Source organism: Ambystoma mexicanum, chromosome 11, assembly GCF_040938575.1.
Source record: "Ambystoma mexicanum isolate Mex_15411 chromosome 11, UKY_AmexF1_1, whole genome shotgun sequence".
NCBI lineage: Eukaryota > Metazoa > Chordata > Amphibia > Caudata > Ambystomatidae > Ambystoma > Ambystoma mexicanum.
The window spans coordinates 409520851-409536052 of record NC_090934.1 but is presented as its reverse complement, the minus strand read 5'-3'; the positions used below and the strand labels follow the sequence as shown (position 1 = coordinate 409536052).

Sequence of the window (15202 nt, the reverse complement as noted above, 5' to 3'; positions counted from 1 at the left end):
CTAGTTCCTCTGTATACTGGCCGTAAAATAAAAACACATAATAGGTGCATCACCATTCCTTCAATTTAAGCATCTTCCAAGCCTGAAAACATTGTCACCCTCGACAAGCCGTGAGGCATTCTCAGCAGACCGACACACCATTTGACTCCGCTTTAGCCTTGTCCAAAGAATAAACCTCAAGCGATCAAGGAGGCAGGCAGTCACTGTCAGAAAGAATGTAGTTCGTGGCTCCGACCCAGTCGCCAACCCAGGATTCGCTTGTGCCTTACAAAACGTGTATCGAGCAGACCAAACGCCATTGCTGCCAGGCACGAGACTGTACACCAGAGTTCACAGCTGAAGGATCAACGTTGCACATCAATGGACCAAACCTATCAATGCTGCGTGCTGCGTGCATGTCCGCCACGCAGCAGTCGCCGTTATGAGTTGAATGATTCAGTTGTTGAACATGCGCACCTAAGCCAATGTCACCGCGCAAGCCATCAACCTCCAGAAAGGGCCCATTCAGTATATTGGAAGTGCTTACATTATGTGGGCCGGCGCCAAATCCACTCCCATTGCACCTGCCAGCCGTCAATGCCCGACCCACCTCCTCACCTGCAGCGAAACGGATGAATCATATCCTCCATTTTTGCCATACGCACACCAATTAGGTACGGAGATCAACACCGCTGATCGCATATCCGTGTTTTGTCCATGTTCTAATTATATCCATGTCAGTTCGTGTCACACGGACGCGATCCACGCAATGAGCGTCGCTAGGGCCTTTTCTCCAACATCTCGCTTCTTGTAGCACAAAAGTAAACAAGATGCAACGGATCCAACGGTTCACTGAAGCCGACATTTTTTTTTTTTTTTAACTCAAATAGATTACTTCAATAAAGAAAGTAGAAGCAACCAAAAACAAACATAGGGAGGAAAAACAGTAACCATAACTGTGGGACTTGATAAAATAAGTAAAATCATCTTTTCTTTTTGGAAGGTAATGACCTCTGAAGTGGAAGCAATTGCTTCCATGGGCTGTTCCACATCCACCTCGTTTCCCAAATCACTGAGATAAGCCTCAGCACTCTTACTGTCATTAAAGGAGAATAACCTACCATCCTTGACAACACGTAAGATGGCAGGATATACCATGTAATATTTAAGGTTCTTTGCTTTTGCCTTGTGCTTTGCTGCTTTGAAGTCTCTCCTCCTGTCAAAGACATCACGGCTGAGATCCCCAAAAATCATCACTCTATGTCCATTCCAAGATAAATCCTGCAGTTCCCAAGCTTTTTTTAAGTACCATTCCTTTTAAGGGGAACCTTAAAAATGTCACCACAAAATGTCTGGATCACTGACCCATGCTAGGTTTGGGCCCCAAACTCCTGTGCGCCCTCTCCAATTCCAGATTCATCTTAGGGTCCAATTTGAGAAAAGACATTAACATTGTCTCCACAAACTCCATAGGTCTTCCCCGGGAATGCCAGCAATCCGGATATTACTTCTCCATGAATAATTTTCCTGTTCTGAGAGCTTCTGGGACAACTTCTCATTTTTCAACTGCAGATCCTTGATGTGGTTTTCCATCCTCTCCACGTTGCCATCCATTACATTCAAGTGAGTTTCTGCTCTATTAAAGTTAGCAGCTAGTTCAGTGTACCTTTCATCCGCCTTGGTCATCTTTTCTTTAATTTCAGTGACATCCAGAGCCAGTTTAGTCAGCAGGTCCAATATTTTATCCAATCTTTCATCAGAGGTCACATCTCCAACTCCACCTCCACCTCCACCTCCACCTCCCTTCTGCTGCTTTGCAGGTTGTTTTGGGTCAGAAATGACAGAATCAGCCATGGTAGGGCAGGGAATTCAGTTCAGGTGTAGGAGTTCAGCCTGCAGGCAGTCATCCTTGGAGCTGACAACTCTAGAATTACCAGATTTTTGATAATTCCTGAAAGTCCCAATCGTATCCACTGTGCAAGCTCTAGCTACACAGCGAGAATTGTCATTTGGAGGTCACATCTTTTATTGCTCTTCCTTTGTTTTCAATTAATTCTCAACTCTTCCACATCCTGTAAGCCCTCTCCAGTCATGAGGTGCATACAGGTGGACTTACTTACTAGCTCCTCTAAGCATTAAATGTAAGATCAAAGATCTCAACATTTGAAATGCAAGCCTCCACCACTTCCTTCAAGCGTCTGTCACATGCCATAGCCCACCTCAGCCCTACCACCATCAACCCATCAATGCTGTAAACTATTACCTTAAGGGTGATGCATGTTATTTGATGATCAATAATATTCTATTCCAGGTAATGCATCATCTCCCTGTTTATAAACTGAGCACTACTATCAGTTAGTATGTTTAGTGCCAGAGTAATCTTCCCTATGAAAGCCTGCCTTTATAAAACACACTACTTTACTTGATTACATTAGTCCTAACCTAGACTTGATTAGAAAACAAGTCTAAGAACAAAGAAACTACTGCTTTCCCCCTACATCATCACCAAGAGGTCCAGTGACAAAGAGCCTTACATTATCCAATCCATATCACTTTACCCAAACTCCCTTTGAATCAAGAGTACAATTATCTGCCACCATTCTTATACCAATTAGGATCACCCGGATGACAGCCTGCAGTGATCTACCTAGAAGTTCAATGCAAGAAGCAGGACTCTAGCCTTCATGGCAAACCCTACCCTATTAAACCCCAGTATTGTTAACTTTGGTGTGTTTGCCCTCCAAAAGTACCTTTTTGATCAACTAAAAAGTATCTTTTCACTGTTGTGAGAAACCTGGGGATATTCTCCCATGTAGACCCCAAGAATCCTCTATTTCGGTGGCCCGGTGAGAGCCATTGCTTTTGGATCCCAACCCTGGAGGTGGACAAGTGAGGGAGGATAAAATGGGCAGGGGAGGCCGGGTTGCCCTCAGGAGAATACCCTGGGAGAGATGCAGTATTCTAACAGGACAGTGCTGGTGGAGGAAGTCCTAGAGGCTTTCTTGGGATATCTTGATTCCCATGACCCAAATCCTCGTAGCAAAATCCCTGAATCTCATTCCATCAGTCATGACCCTTCAAGAAGGGTCATCATTGATTACCCAAGAGGGAGAGAGAGGAAGGCGCAAGCAACACAAGATCAGAGCACTAAGAATAAGATCTATTCATCCTCTCCAAATCATAAGGAATACCACCTAGAACCCTTCACATATAAGCCATGGGCAGACAAAGAAGGGGTCAACTTCCACCTTAGTGGAAGAACGAACAAGGAGAGCTGAGCTTCTTGTATCCCCCGTCAATACTCTGATAAGATGCTCAGATCTAAAATTAGGAATATTTCCAATTTCTTTCCCTTAACCTCAAGGGGATTTTTACAATTTCACCACATCACCCCCTGCCCATTTACAACAAATGGTGAGACGAGGAGGAGACAACTAAGATTAGTAGAGATTATCTGTAGGAATAACATGGGGAAACTAAGGGCAACCTACCTTAGAAAGAACTGAGGTTGTCCCACTGAAGAGTCAGGCAGGGTCAGGCATTCAATAGTAACTACTCACACCTGACTTCCCTTGACTGGTTTGTTCACTATAAAAGGTGCGGTCATGCACACAGGTATGAGCGAGTTGGGGATGCAGTCTGGACCGGAGCCCAGGAGCTTTAGGCTGGAGGACGGCGTGCAGAGATGCTGGCCTGGTGTGGATTAAGAGCTGCAGCGTGGCAAGGAGCAGTGCCTCCAGGGAGCTGGGGAAACACAGCCTGCATTCGGCCAGCCAGGTTCAGGAGAGTGCTCATTCCCTTGGGGCCAGTGACTACCTCAAGGGTGCCTAAAGGGCATGTGGTGAGACTCTGACCTCAACCCCGCATTTCCTGGAGGAACCGCCTCTCAACGCGATGTTGCTCAGTGATTTTCGTGAAGAATGTGAGAGAAACTCGGGAGCGTGCGTTTGGATGAGAACGGAGAGGGCAAAAGGCACAGACAGTAAAAACGGCACAGAATTAAAAGAAAAGCAGCTGAGAGCAAGAGCAAAGCAGAAAGTGTCAAGGCTAGAAGTGAAGCTGAAATTAAAAGTGAGGTAGAAGTATGAATGTGACAGAACAGAGCAGAAAGTAAAGTGAAAAGATGTGAGCGGAAAGCGCGCAAAAGGCTGATTGAAGCAGAGAGAAAAAGTAAAGAAAGGCACAGGAGTGCGAGTAGCCCACAACAGAGAAGAGAGGGGCACGAGAAAAAAAAGGAAAGGTCCAAGGGGCATAATAAGAAGGAAAACAGAAAAGAAGGTGCAAGATAGTGCGATCCGAGTAAAAGACAAGTACCAAGGGCACAACAAGAAAAGCAAGAGTAAAGAGTGCAAGTGTGCACGGAAAGGAAAGATGAAGAAAGGGGTACAGGAAGCACCTGAAGAAAAAAAGGTGCAAAGAAAAGTAAGGTCAAGAAAACAAAGTGGGACAAAGGATCAGAGTAGTCATGCTTAGGAAAAGCAAAGAGCCTGGCGTTTTCAAAAGCCTTCGATTATACCCCATGAAAGGATGATCTATAAAAAAAAGACTGCCAATAAGAAAAAAAGGTACATCCTGATCAGCTGAATTTATGTTGTGAATTAGAGGGACCTAAACCTGGGGAAGGGCACCCTGCGAAATCAAAAAGGAACTGTGATACACATTATGTTTTGTGTTTGAAAGCTGGAAGAGGCCAGAGCCTGCGGAGGGATCCCTGAGAGGCATACCAAGGAAGTCAAAGAGAAAGTGTATTCAGGTAAAACTGATTTAGTGCTAAAAGATGGAAGAGGCCTAAACTCGGGGAAGGGAACCCTAAGAGGCCTATCAAATAAAGCACCCTGATTCCATTGCCTTTGTGTCTGAAAGTTGAAAGGGGCCTGAGCTTGGGGAAAGAAACCCTAAGAGGCCCAACCAAGGCGGAGACTTGTTGGCTTTCTTTAGAGTGCTGAAAGAATTGAAGAATGTGGAAGGGAACCCCAAGAAGCTTGCAAAAGGAACTGGGTTATATTTCTTTTCATGGTAATTTGAACAGGAAGGGTGCCGCAAGGAACTCAAAGAGACTGAAGCTACTTGGGATAACTACAAGGGCCCTGTGGAGAAGGTCTTACAAGCAGCCCTGTTGATTCAACTCATTTTTGTGACACTGACCATACACCACTTTTTGTTGAATCACTATTTTTCCTTTTTATTTTTTTAACTTCCTATTATATTTTTGTACAGAGTGAGGGCAAGCATAGGTTTAGACACAGATGGACTTTTATTTTGTACTATTAGACAACAACGGCCATTAGAAACCTCAGTTAAGGGAATTACCCCATTAGAGTTAGGACCAGGTAGGCATTACACCAACCCAGGAACCTTAGTAAATCAAGGTTTTCAAACAAACCATTTTTGAGTCTGTGTCTCTTGATACTATGGCTGTCTCACACTGTACAAAAGCAGTCTATGTTCCCGCCAGATGTTTAATGCTTTACCCTCTTAAAATTGGGCGCAGATCTCTAGCATGTTGACTTGTAGTGTCATTATCAGTTAATACCCCTGAAGTACTCTTATTTTTCCTTTATGGATCCGACAATACATTAACCTCAGCTTCTTTAAGGTTTTTAAAATCTCTTACTGGTGTAGGGTTTTGAGAAGACAGCATTTGTAGACCCATCAACTAAAAGTTCAACCAACTCTTACTTGGTAACAAAGCTGAGCAGTAAAGGCTGAAGATCAGAGGTTTGTAGTACAGTAGAATAAACAAACAGATCATCAAGCAATAGATTGTGCACACAAGTATGAATAAAAGTACACTTATTTATCAACACATATGCATTATCTCCAAGCACTAAAAAGACAGGTAAAACAATATACACCCATATATAATCAATGTTTGAGTCCAAAATGTGAAATACATCACACTTCAGAATGTGCACAGTTTAAAGAAAGCACTGTTAAAATACAGCCGAAGGTGGTTGTAAAATGTTGTTACACAAATGATCAGACTTCATAATTTATAAGGCAATACCAGCACAGTAACTAAACTTAAGGACTCCAAGTGCTAACATACGAACAATTCTTCACATACTTGAAGGCAAGTAATTTGTTCAATCTACTTTACGGGAGTTTCAAAAGTTGGTCATGTTCTGCTCAATGCGTGTTAGGAGGGTTTTTCAAAGTCACTACCTGGGGTAGGACTTGGAAAAGCCAATTTAAGAATTAGCAAGGTTATTCACAACCCCAGTTGAGGAAACCATTCAAGGAGCGTGCACCAAGCAGCAAGTCTGAAAAAAGGAGGAAGTGTGGGCACTGTTGTGTAGTACAAGTAACACTCTGCAGAACTCATCGGGAAAATGCTTTAAGGAAGGCATGGTATCAAACAGCGAAGGCAGACAAGTGACCACAGTTCAAGGGCGTTTATTGAACTTCAATGGGTTGGTTGAACGCCTATCTAACCCCAAATCTAAGGGTGGGAGCAAGCTACAACCATCAAATAATAAATAACGCAGTCCTAGTGGAGTCTGTCAAAATAAAAAGGCCTATACTAATAAACCTATTGCCAATCCTTACTTCTAAATACAAATGTTGTGGGATAACAATGTATGGAAAAGAAAAGTGTTTAAGAAAGAATATGTCAGGATAGTTGAGCCGTTTGCTTCCCTTCCCCACGTTTTCAGCACAGAACAAGGCGGCACATTAGAGCTTCGCACACTCTGGCTTCTCTGCCACGAGGATACAGTTCAAAGCATAGGTATCAGGGCCTTCTGTGCCAAAGTCTCTTCACCATTGAAAGTCTCTTTATTGCAGAGGGCCTGACGTAACAAACAAGCACTGAAGTTCCTTCCTCAGTCCTAGGTTTTTAACATTCACAAGTTCTCGGGTTCATTATTCACCATGGGTCTCTCTCCTTCAGGTTCGGACCCCTTTTTGCACAATAGTCACAATTGGTCTCCCTTAATCGGCCTCAGACCACGGATCTCCCTCATTCAGGCTTGGATCCCTTTAACAAAATTGGTCTCGCTCATTCATGCTCGGACTGTGTCAAAAATCGAAGCATTTCGATTGTGCGATGGAGATTGCTTAAACTGTCGAAGGACCACTTTGATTCGCTTAATTTCTCAATCTCATCTCTTACTTATTCTTTTTATCACTTTTAGCTGGACACCTTACAGAGACCTTCGACTGAGCACACTTGCTGTGTCTGATGACTCAGTCACAGGTGTTGTATCTTTCTTCTCTTAGTTCAAACATCCATCAGCAATTCAGCTTTCCTCACATCTCATCACACGCGTTACAAACTGTCCTTCTTGCGCTCTTTATACAACGTTGCTGCTTGCAACCTTGACTTCAACACAGACGGGTCTTGTATCGGTCTCCCCAACTCACCGGCTGTGTTAATCTTACTGGTGCTACTTTAATCTTGGAGCCAAGGACGGTACTACAGCGGCTGCTGCTCCTCCCCGACTCAAATCAGCCATGCAGGAGGGCCCCGGGTATCTCCGACACACAATGCAGGATTCTTCAGTCTCGTTTCCTGGACTTAATCCGAAGGACTTTGGAAAGTAAAGGTTTTCTGCGGAAAGGTCAAGGCTATCTCCCTCCTGGTTTGCCATCTTTCTCCCCCCGTTCAGATGACATCTCGAAAACACTGTTCATTCATGTGCTTTGCCTCGATCAGCCTTTTCGTGTGGGGAAGCTTAATGGAAGTCAGATGTGAGTGGTTATCATTAATTGCCTGACCATAGTAGTGGGACATGTCAGGTACAATGCTCAGGTGCGAGTCTGTTTTCTCCCAGAGTGGGCTATGTGTGTGAGAAAGTGTCTGTGTAGGGAAAGGGGGATGGGGGTAGAGTTCCTAAATATCCTACCGGGTAGGATGGGATAAAGGTCTAACAGGGAAGGGGATACTGCGTTTCACCATCTGGTGCCCCACTCCCATTCCCTGAAGACCCCTCACCCAAGTGATGCTCCCCCACTGGTCCACCCCCAGGAACAGGATCCAAAAGTGATGGCTGTGTCCTGGTCACCTGGATGACAGATCCCCGGGGACTAGTGGGTGACAGTGAGAAACTGGAGGGTATTCTCCCAAGTAGACCTCAGGAATCCCTTATTCAGGTGGTTCAGGGAAGGGTTGGCCCTCTCAGAAACCAACCCTGGGGGTGGACGAGCGAGGGAGGATCACATGGGTAGGGAACCCTGGGGTTGTGCCATTAGGTGTCCCATTCCCATTCCCCAAAGACCCCTCACTCAAGTGATCCTCCAGCACTAGCCCACAGCCAGGGTCTGGATCCAAAGGCAATGGCCGTGCCCTGGCCAACTGGGATAGAGATTCCCAGGGACTAGTGAGACAGACACCTTCTGGGTTCTCACAATGCCCACATAGGAAAGTTATTCAAATACCACATTTATTACAATACTAAAGTGAGGTACACTTTAAATAATTCAAGGTAAGTAAAAATACTTTACTAGATGTATGCAATTCACATTTGGGTAATTCGCTATGGGCTGCGTGCTATTTTAGAGTCACAAGCATTTATTCACACAAGAAATGCATTCTGTAAAGTGAGAAAATATGTTAAGAACATACCAATACATAGGCCTTATAATTATATGGCACCCATCACCAGATACAACATCTTCAGAAGTCCAGCCCTAACTTTTACCAAGTCTCTGGCAGACCTTTAGGTGTCCAAAAAAAGTCCCTGGAGGAAAAGGTGAGAAGTCTAGGAAGGCCCACTCATCCAGTGCAGGAAAAGCACTGATGTTAGTTAGTGCAGGTCAAATGCACTAAGTCAAGTTCCAGTGAAATGAGGAGCAACTCCCACACCTGGGGTTCGCAATGACAACCCACAGACGTGCTGACACTGACACCACTGTCTTTTCCACCTAACACAAACCAAACGGGCAGGGCAGCAGTTCAAGAGATATAAAGGATTTCAGGACCCCAGAACCCCTAGAAAGGTGCTAATAGTCCCAGACGACAGTAAATGGCTAGAGAAGACGAGTCTCACCATTGTGATTGCTGTGCAGGATTGTTTGTTCACGAGTTCATAGGAGATCACCACCATACATCTTTTGGTTAATCTGGAGACATGCGACTGTAGGGGTCGGGGGACACACAGATTTGATTCCACAACAAAGGAGAGACCCTCACAGAGTTCTTCAGGGGTGTACATTGTAGGGAAGGAAATTAACCTCTCCCACCTCCCTAGGTGCTCTAGGGTGAGGCGAATCCCGTAGATACACTTGTGATGTACCAGGGGCAGCGGGGGAGTGCTAAGAAACCCTGCACGAACACAATAGTAAATTTAAATGCGTAGATTTAGTGTGCACATTTAAGGACGTGCCATTTTTGCAGTTATGGTAGAAACATTTGGACCTACATGGCAGCTCGGTAAACAGATCCAACAAAGAAACCTCAACAAGCCCCAAGCGCTGCTGATAGAGACCCCCAAGATGCTAGCTCCCATAGAAACGTTCTTTTGTTCCATAACTGTTGCAAATACATGTTATACCAAGAAGGAATGCGCCCTGCAAAGCCATGAAAAAGTATCAGGCACCTTGCAATGCACGCTTATCACAGCCAGGCCAAAAACAGACCTCCAACCCCTATCCAGCCCACCATGATTTATGACACCCACAACTGCCCCAGTCCGAGGCCCCGAATTTTGCTATAATAGGTGACCCCCAGACCACCAACCATGACCCCTGTGGTCATAAAAGATCTAAAAGAATACAATCTTAATTCATATTGACAAACTTTGTAATATGAGGTACAGTGTGGAATAAATTACAGTCCAAAGCGATGGTGGAAACCTCGGGTGCGGTTAGTGCGATATGGAATGAGAGTAGACTGTGGGTCAGTAGGATCTTAAGCCTCCCACCCGTGCCTGTCCCAGAGCTTCCAAGGTGCATACCATAATGATAGGGTAGCATTGTCTTGTAATAGTAACTAATGAGGAACATGACCTTCATTCCCTGGAGAGATGAGCCCAGCTGACCCCACGTGATGGAAAACGGACGGACGGGGCTGGGGCCAATAGCAGCCTGATATCGCCTCTGGAGCAGGCAGCCCATGTATAGGGTCTTACCAACCAGTCACATGTTTTTTTTTTTTACTGTATATGTGACATCATGAGTGACACTGTGCTTCCTTATAACCTTCTAACCGTACTATTTTTTGGCAGAACTTTGAGCTTCTTTGCTGGTCTAACCTATTTTTTGGTGTGATTAAAACTGGTTATCCTTGCAAGAATCCTCTCAGCCGTTTTCCCATAGCGGGTTGTACTTTTTCTGGCTTGAGTGTTTAGGGGGGTGCTTTCATTTGGTGACCCTGATGTGATCCCAGCGCCCCCCCGTACCTGCGGGGGTGTCCAGGCAGCCTCTCTGGGAGGGCTGCGCCCACCTGCACCGACCAGTCCCAAAAACGCATATCTCCTAGTGGCTTTGCAGGAGCCGTATTTGCAGGATTCCTGTCTGCTCTTTGGAGCGGGTTACGGCTCTGAGGAGAAATGCAGACCGGTGTTGGAACCCTGTGACGGAGGAGTTCGGGTGAAAGTGCGCACGCGATTATAGCCTTGCAAGAGATAACAAGTAGGGTTTAGGTGTATGGGAAAGTGTGAAAAGTGTGAACACGTGGAGATTGAAATTGGGTGTGTGGCATATAGGTGGCATGTTTTCATTAACTTTTTAAAGGCGAACATAAGGAAAGGAAGCCAGAAAGGTAGGGAGCCTCCCCGAGAGAGGAGAGAAGGTGGCACCATTCATATTGTTTAACAAAGAAGAGAGCTCGGGAATGGTGGTTGTTATTTTAGTTTGTTATTTTAGCTTGTTTTATTTGTGTTTTTATTGTGTAGGGTGGAGGCCCAGGAGGGGAGTTGTGTGGTTTGTGGTGTGTGGGGAGAGTGTGGTTTTTGTGAGTAAGGAGACTAAAAGGAAAATAAGGGGGTGTGGGAGAGAAAAGACTTTTTTGACAAAGGGAGTTGGGAAAATGTAACGTGTTTTTTGACAACGTACAAAACTGTAGCACATTAGCACTGGTGTAGCAACAACAAGGGGGCGCAACCAACACGATTATGGGAGGAGGAATGCCCATAGAGTAGATGTGCAAGGCCCTGGCATTGTATCGTGACAGAAGAACAAGTTACTCTCTTACCTGGTAACGTTCTTTCGATGGGATGGTCCAACGACGTATTCCATATTTATGACAGTAATCACCACAGCTGTGCTGCTTCGGAAAACCTTTCGGCATCTGTGTCCTGCATCGATGATCTCGATACGCAGCCCTCGAAGACATCCTCTGACGGCAGAAGTCACTGGATGTTACAAGTAGGACGCACAATGCCCGTAGCCTCAGTTGTAGTTTTTTCCCAGAACGTGTGTCACCAGTCTTCTGCCAGTCTCACCACACAAAGCCTTGCGGAAACGTAAGCTGCAATCGCATAAGAAATTCTGTAGCGGGGAAGGCAGTGAGGGAGCTATATGGAATACGTCGTCGGACCATCCCATCGAAAGAACGTTACCAGGTAAGAGAATAACTTGTTCTTCGAGGGGATTGGGTCCTCTGACGTATTCCATATCTATGACAGACTCCCAAAGCAGCACCAATGCAAGGAGGTGGGAAAATAATTTAGAATACAGAAATTTAGAATGCCCAATCAAATTGCAGAGTAAAGGACCGCCTTTCCAAAGGCCAGATCCTACCCATGGATAAAATCGAGGGAGTAGTGACGTGCAAAAGTATGGACCGAAGCCCAGGTGGCTGCATCACAGATGTTACGAATAGGAACACCCCTCTGTAGGGCAGTAGAGGCAGCCATACCCCTTGCAGAATGGGCCCGTAAGCCGACCGGTGGGTCCTTACCCGCCAAGCAGTAACATTCAGAAATTGGCAGAATAATTCAGCGAGACAGTCTCCTTAGTCACAGCTTGTCCCAAACGCTTTCCAGCGTAACCAATGAAGAGTTGATCGTCCACGCTGACCCAGGACATGAGTGAAATATAAAAGCTTAAAGCTCTCCTAGGATTGAGCCTATGAAGCCTCTCCTCTTCCTTACCAGGATGCGGAGGAGGATAAAATGCCAGAAGAATAACCTTCTGGCCTTAATGAAATTCCGACACCACCTTCGGAAGAAAGGAAGGACAAACACTAAGGACAACCCTGTCCTTATGAAACACAGTGAAGGGTGGCTTAATTGAAAGTGCCTGTAACTCACTCACTCTGCGAGCGGAAGTGACCGCAACTAAAAACACAGTTTTACGGGTTAACAGTCTCAAAGGACCGCTGACTGTCAACTCGTTGGCATGAGCTCCCCATCCTTTTAGGGATGTGTCCATCACGGTCATCACCTCTGGCCAGGGTAGCCAAAATGGAGCCCCCTTCATCAGATTGCCTTCGACGGCCCACCACAGAAGGTCCTGGGCGACCGAGGACGGCACCTGAACAGGGTCTGACATCCTGCCGGAGGAATAAGACCACTGGAGCTTGAGTGCCCATTGCAAAGATCTCATCCGCAACCTGGCCTCTGGCACCAGAAGAATGCAGGATGCCACGAGGCCGAGCAATCTCAAGAACTCTAACGCTGGGAGACTCTGGGCATGCAGAAACTTGTGCACCATCTGCTGAATGTGATGAGCCCTGACGTGGGGGGGAACACACTGCCCCAGGGACGTTTCGAGCACTGCTCCGATGTACTGGAGCCTTTGAGTTGGCATCAAGTGGGACTTCTTTAAGTTGATGGAGAAGTCCAGCTTGTGGAGGGAGTGGCAGGTGACGGACAGATGATCCCGGACTTGCTCTGGAGGGCGCGCCCTGATCAACCAATCATACAGGTAGGGGTAGACGTGAATCCTCCCTTTCCTGAGATGCGCTGCCACCACTACCATGAGCTTGGTGAAGACCCTCGGGGCGAGGTCAATCCGAATGGCAGGACCCGAAACTGAAAGTGCGAGTCGCCAACCACGAACATCAGGTACTTCTTGTGCTTTGGATGGATCGGCACATGAAAATAAGCGTCTTTGAGGTCGAGAGACACCAACCAGTCCTGCAGTTGAAGGGCCTGGAGGACTTGAGAAAGAGTAACCATCTTGAACTTGTCCTTGCTGAGGAGTTTGTTCAAACCGCGCAAGTCCATGATGGGTCTCAATCCCCCGTCTTTCTTGGAAATCAAAAAATAAGGGGAAAACCATCCCTTGTTCCTCTCCGCTAGAGGCACCAGTTCTATGGCGCCTTTCTCCAGCAGGGCGTGAACCTCGTGGACAAGGAGCGGATCCGGACTCTGCAACGAGAGATTCCCTGGTGGAATGTCGTGAGGCCTCTGCCGAAAGGGAAGACAGTAGCCATGGGCTATGATCTCCAGAACCCACACATCTGAAGTAATGGCACACCATTCGACAAGATGCTGCGCCAGCCTTCCCCAACGGCGAACCATGGGACATGGCCTCATGACTGAGCTGAAGCGGCTGCGGCATTGCCTGAGGGCAAAGAGGCAACTGCCCGAGCGGCCTTGGCACCTCGAGTACCCTGCTTTCCACCTCTGGCACTCCTACGGTGGCCCCTTTGACTGGCAGCTCCTCTCGCTTTACCAAAGGATGAGTAATAACGAAAGGAACCTCCCCTCCATTGCTGTCCCCTAGGACGAAAAGGCAGAGGTTGGCGACCTGCAGCACCAAACGTCTTTGCTGCAGCTTTGGAGGTCTGCAACCTCTCAAGGCTCTCGTTAGCCTTGCTGCCAAAAAGTTGTTCACCGTCAAAGGACATGTTGAGGAGCCGGGCCTGCACATCAGGAGCAAACCCCGACTTCCGCAACCAGGCAAACCTGCATATTACGGTGCTCGCCGCCATGGACCGGCTCACGCAATCTGCCATGTCCAAACCCGACTGAACGGCCTCACACATGGCATCCTTGCCATCCTGGACCATGGCAAGAAAACCATCCTGTTCGTCCCCTTCGGGAATATGTTCAACCGCTAAGGAAACACAGTCCCAGAGTGTGCGTGAAACGTGACAAGGCACATTCAGAGTTGGCCGCCTGAAGAGCCATACGCCCCTGAAGAAAACACTTTCTTCGCCCAACCATCAAAACGCTTGTCGTCCCTATCAGGAGGGATGGTAGGATACGACGCCCGCTTTGCTGGGGCCATAGCCGCCTGCACCACCAAACTCTCCGGAGTGGGGTGCTTGGTCTAGTAGCAGGGGTCGCTACTGGCTGGGCGGCATTTTCGCAGCAAAGACTTGCCCACTGCCGGGAGACTCTCCGGAACAGTCCAAGCCGCCGCCACCACCCTCCTCTGTAGAGCCATATGGAACAGCAGTACCGGGTCAGTTGGTGGACCTTGGTCGAGGATATCCGTGAGGTCATCCTGAAGAAAATCCCCTGGGGGAGCAGACCACCCCAAGCACTCAGTGACCCTAGACATAAGGCACCAGTACGAGGAGTCGGCATGGGTGCCAGGCTCAGGCCTACAAAACTCCACCTCCGGAGAGGTGTCCAGACCACTGGCGTCGTGCAGGGACTGACGCAGGTCCTCAATCTGGCTATGGCCCGAGAGAATCTCATCTGGCATTGTATCAGGAACCATGCCATCATCAGAGCCCTCATGCACCTCCGAAATGTACTCAAGATGGTGGAAAGTGGGCACAGAATGGGGAAAAAAGCTATGCTTGAACTTGGCCAGAGCCTTTCTAGGGGGTTCCACCGTGCCCCGGGGTACACCCGTCGAAACAGCCTCGAAAGGCGTCGAGTGAATCGGCGTTGAACCCGGCGCCGACAGCATCGACGCAGGCCTCGAGGGCGGAAAACCGAGCGTGTCCCTTGATGTCCTGGGCGCTGATGGCGTCAACGACTTCCTCGGAGGCAGAGCCTCGAAAGAGTCCCTCGACGACTTTGGCCCCACAGACATCGACATCTTCCTCGAAGACAACACAGGCTCACACGGTGTCGGGCGCGTCGAGGACCTGGACCTGAAACGGGCATGACTAGAAAGATTCCCCTTGTCCGAGCGGGACCGCTCCCGCGAATCGTGCCGACCACCCTAGCCCGAAGGCGTACGAGCGGTGTCTCTAGTCCGATCACGACCGACCCCACTCAGAGGCACAGACAGACCTGTGCCCTGCAATTCGAGAATCGCCAGCATTTTCTTACCGAAGGAAGCCTATTCCTCCGGCGTCGCATGCTTGATGGGATAAGCGACCTGCCGACGGGTGGAGTCCTCAGAGGAGGACGGGGAAGGCGACCGATGACGG

At 47.6% G+C, this 15202-nt stretch overlaps 1 protein-coding gene across 4 annotated transcripts in view; it reads right to left on the bottom strand.

Annotated features, from left to right (window-relative positions):
* The window catches only part of ARHGAP1 (Rho GTPase activating protein 1), a 902391-nt gene that overhangs the window by 373479 nt on the left and 513710 nt on the right, over positions 1 to 15202 (bottom strand). The gene's annotated exons all lie outside the window — the stretch shown is intronic.